This window comes from Brassica napus, unplaced genomic scaffold (assembly GCF_020379485.1).
Source record: "Brassica napus cultivar Da-Ae unplaced genomic scaffold, Da-Ae ScsIHWf_2966;HRSCAF=3752, whole genome shotgun sequence".
Lineage (NCBI taxonomy): Eukaryota > Viridiplantae > Streptophyta > Magnoliopsida > Brassicales > Brassicaceae > Brassica > Brassica napus.
This window is the reverse complement of record NW_026016214.1, coordinates 1-5,000: the sequence shown is the minus strand read 5'-3', so window position 1 is coordinate 5,000 and position 5,000 is coordinate 1. Positions and strand designations below refer to the sequence as shown.

Genomic DNA, 5,000 nt, shown 5'->3' with positions numbered 1-5,000 from the left:
TTGATTTATATTAACCTTTTGCGATTGAAACCATACGGAAAAATAACATTGCCATAAATTAACAAAATAATATTTCCATTTATTCATCAGAAGTGGCGTATCCTTTGTTGCCAGAATGTATTTTCCATGATATCTAACATAATGTAGGAAAGGATCCTTGAGCAACCCTAAGAGCGCCGAAAAATTATTAACAAAGACTTTTAAAAAATGTTGTATTTTTCCATAGAATAAAATTCGCTCAAAAAAGACGTCATAAGATGTCGATCGTAAATGAGAAGACTGCTTGCGTAGAAAAAAAAGATGGATTCGTATTCACATACATGAGAATTATATAAGAACAATAAAAATCTTGGATTCAAAATTGATTTTTTTTTACTATCAAAATTCTTCCAATTGCAATACTCGTATAGACAGAACCGAAAAAAATGCAAAGAAGAGGCATCTTTTACCCGGTAACGTAGGGTTTGAACCAAGATTTCTAGATGGATGGGGTAAGGTATTAGTACATCTAATACATAATTAAAATGTGAGAGTTTGTCTTCTAAAAAGGGAAATATTGAATGAAGTGATTGTAAATTGTAAGATTTTTTTACATTTTTTCCTTCGATAGAGGATCCCAACCTTAGGGAAAATGGAATTTCTACAATCACTGCAAATAAAACAGATATCATTTGATAATAGAAATTATTGGTATGCCCCAGATTTTTGTTCAAATCCTTAGTGGGAATAATCAAACGATTCTGTTCGTACATTCGCAAAATTAAGCGTTTCACAATTAGTGAACTATATTTTTTGTCATAATCCGCATTTTCCAAGAAAATAGGGCGGTTTCTATTTAATCTATTTAAACCGTGATCATAAGCAAGTACATAAATATAGTCCCGAAAAAAAAGTGGATATAGAAAACTCTGTTGACGAGCCCCATCGAACTCTAAATATCCTTGAAATTTCTCCATTTGGATTAAAATTCGATTTGAACTAAAAGTAAAGTCTTTATTTTCTTGAGTTCTGAAATGACACATAGTGCGATACAGTCAAAATAAGGTATTAGATTACGAAAGCACTAAATACCTCATAAACAGGTAGACTGCTAACTGGATTCTCTATCTTTAAGAGGTTTCTGTTCGTTATATTATAAAATAACAAAACAAGATGATTAGAAATCCTTTATTTTTTTAACCTAATCGCTCTTTTGATTTTGGAAATATATATATATATATTTTTTTATCAATATACTGCTTCTTTTACACATCCATCTACAACCTAACCCAAACGGACTAGGTAAAAAATAATTAGGACTCACGAAAAAATTGATAATAACACGCAAGAAAAAAATTCCTTCCCATACCCGTATTAGGTACTAATCTATTTTTAACATTTAATTAGATCGGGTAATTTTTCAAATTACGAATGGAAGCTCGTTTCTTTTTTTTTTCTTAGAATAAGGAAAACTGGTTTTTTATCCATCCATTTATATTTATTCACTCGACCCAAATTGGAATTCTTCTTTTTTTTTTTATTTTCTAATCGGTACAATCTTGTCGAAAATAAAAAAAAATGTTATCTGAATTCTCCCTTGATACGACATGCTATTTTTTCCGTTCATTCCTTTCAGGATCAGTCGTGGTCTTACAAACTCTACCGCGGATCTGGACGAATCCTTTTCTTCATACAAATGTGTAAAAGATGCTAGTCGCACTTAAAAGCCGAGTACTCTACCGTTGAGTTAGCAACCCCCCCCACAAAAAAAAGCAAGTACTGCAAATATGTAGATACAACCAGAATAAAGAAAAAAAGAAAAATCCAGTCATGTGTGCGTCAGGGAGAAATAGATCTATTTCTCTATGAGAGAATTATATTTGGTCCATACACTGTTGTCAATATGATTGTAAATTTTTAATATAGCGAAAAGAATAGAAAAAATAAAAAAGTTTAACCCCCTGGTTTGTGAGTTCATACAAGGAATGAAAACTAAGCCGAATAGGATAATCTCAAATCTTTCTATTTCTATATATATTAATATATTATTTATTATACAGTATGATTTTATATATTTTCTATACAATAATTCTATACAATAAAATTTTGTATTTATACAAAATTTAGAATTTCTATAAATCCAAAAATTTTTTAATAAATTTGTTTTTTATTATAAAACATGGTAGTTTTTAGCAGGATATTTGTTAGTTTTCATACCTTTAGGAAGAATACTAATAATAAATGGAAATTCTAATAAATCAAAATAAATATGATGGAAACGAAAGAGGAGGAAAGAAAAGAGTAGATCAAATTTTATACCAAGCTATATATGAGTCTTTAACATCCTCTTTTTTATAGTTCATTAATTCAATTTCGTTTTATTAAGACTTAATTCCGTAAAAATCCCTGCCTTCTTTGAAATATCATGAACTGTTCTTGTTGGTTGAGCGCCCTTTTTAAGGAAATCGAGAATAGCAGGAAGATTTAAATAAGTTTGATTAGTTATCGGATCATAAAACCCCACCTTCCGAAGATCTCTTCCTTCTCTTCGGGATCGAACATCAATTGCAACGATTCGATAAATGGCTCATTGGGATAGATGTATATGAATAATACCCCCCCCCGAGAAACGTATACGAGGCTTTGGCCTCATACGGCTCGAGAAAAAAATGCAATGAGTATAAGTTAACTCTCTTTATAAAATTCAAACATTAAATTAATTAGCCAGTATTGAAACCCTAACTATTTTTTTTCATAAAAAGCGTTCGTAACATTCGTACTCTCGTAACTCAAGTTAAATAACTCTCAAATATCTCACCAGAGACTCCTTAAGTACTCTTTTTATTGAGTAGTCTCTAACCTTTTTTTGTTTGTCTCATTTTTTCGAATCAATTTTGATTCTTCATTCTGATCTAGTTGTTCAAACAATTGAAAAAGGGATTTCCTTGTTTCAGGATTCTTTATCCTTACTTTGAATCTTTGGGTTTAGACATTACTTCGGTGATCTTGATCGTTTTATTAAAAAAGGGCAGCAACAAGCCCCTTATTTTGTTTATGATTTCTTTTCTTTCTATCAAAGAATCATACAAACGCTTGATTCACGCATGATAGACTTTTAATTCAAAGAATTTTACACTTTTACGAAAATTTCCTTTTCCATTGTAAAATTACTTGAAAGGGCTTTTTTTCAATATAAAAATAAAAAGACTTACGAAGTTGTTCCAACTTATTGATTCGCACTAACCCTAGATCCTTACTCCTGCGAAAGGAATAAAAACTTTCTATTCTCCTCGAGCTCCATCCTGTACTCTTTTTTATATTCAAAAAGGTGTAGGACTCTCGTAAAATAGAACACAAAATGTCGAGCCAAGAGCACCTATATTCCTAATATAAAAGGTGGCGGATCAAAACATCCACAGCAGATCATGTCCTTCAATTCAAGTCGCACGTTGCTTTCTACCACATCGTTTTAAACGAAGTTTTACCATAACATTCCTTTAGTTTGTGTAATTGATTCAATTATGGAATCATGAATAGTCATAGTTCAGTCAGTATATCGTAATCTATACTTTTTCTTTCTCTATGAATGGAATAGTGAATCTACGCGTAAAAGGTTCAGTCAGAATTCAAATGAATTCCACATTAAATTCTATATATGTAAAAATATGTAAAATCGAAATTTGAATAGAAATCTATATTTATATATATAAATATATATATAAATATATTTTTTTTTATTAAAACTCGTAGAATCTACGGTTCTACCTTACTTACCTACATCACACACAACTAAAAAAGCAAATAGATTTTTTGTAATTTCGGGTGAAAAAGAAGTTTATTCTTCTTTTCATTTCAATATTTTATTCTTAAAAAATATTGTTTTTTTAAACAGAAAGAAAAAGATGGTGTACAAAGGCAATAGAAGATTTATTTCGTAATGACTGGACTCTGGGACGGAAGGATTCGAACCTCCGAATAGCGGGACCAAAACCCGTTGCCTTACCGCTTGGCTACGCCCCATTTTTATTTTTATTCAAGACTACTAAAAGAGTAATATTGCTATTGGTTGTTCGTCAATTCAATTTCAGCCCAAATGAAATATAGATTACATTGGTGCTATAGTTTTGACACGTGTAGATAGCAAATCAAACTTACTTTATTGATCATTACATAGAATTCAATTAAGATATTGTATGAAAATATTATTTCTTTCATTCTCATAAGAGAATGAAAGGATTTTTGATTGAGTAAGTTCAACAAAGTCTTTTTAGACTATCTTTCTTTATTTATTTATTTTTTTCCTTATATAAAAATATATTAATAACTCAATCAAAATTAAATTATCCACAAGAACACCAATTTTTGTTATGCTTAATATATTTAATTTGATCTGTATTTGTTTTAATTCGGCCCTTTTTTCAAGCACTTTTTTAGTCGCCAAATTGCCGGAGGCCTACGCCTTTTTGAATCCAATCGTAGATGTTATGCCCGTAATACCTCTTTTCTTTCTTCTCTTAGCCTTTGTTTGGCAAGCAGCTGTAAGTTTTCGATGAAATTATTAATACTGTCTTAGAAAAATTCACGATTTTGATTCTTCCAACAATTCAAATCAAAAGATCAAAAAATCTTGACGTAGGAAGGAACTCTCAATTCAAACATTGAATTTTTTTGGTAGCCATACTAAATCTGGATCATTTGATTTCCTCAGTTTTATCCTCTTTTCTCTAAATGAAAGAACTTAATTAGATTCGAGTTCACTCACAAAAAAAGTATCTAGATATTTAGTATAAAAATAGAGAATCTATTCTCTTTTTTTTTTTTTAAAAAAAAGTAAGATCTTGGAGATTGTGTAATGCTTACTCTCAAACTTTTTGTATACACTGTAGTTATATTCTTTGTTTCTCTCTTCATATTTGGATTCCTATCTAATGATCCAGGACGTAATCCGGGACGTGAAGAATAAAAAAGAAAGGTTTTTTATTACTTTATTTAATATTTAAATAGTGGAAATGTGCGAATTT

General features: G+C 30.0%; 1 protein-coding gene across 1 annotated transcript in view; it reads right to left on the bottom strand.

The window, feature by feature from the left end:
• The window catches only part of LOC125602748 (photosystem II protein D1), a 7,277-nt gene extending 2,283 nt beyond the window's left edge, over positions 1-4,994 (bottom strand). The window contains exon 1 of the mRNA XM_048774193.1: positions 1-4,994. This exon is cut by the window's left edge and continues 2,283 nt beyond it. The gene's annotated coding sequence lies outside the window, so the exon portion shown is untranslated.
• Positions 4,995-5,000: the final 6 nt, after the last annotated feature.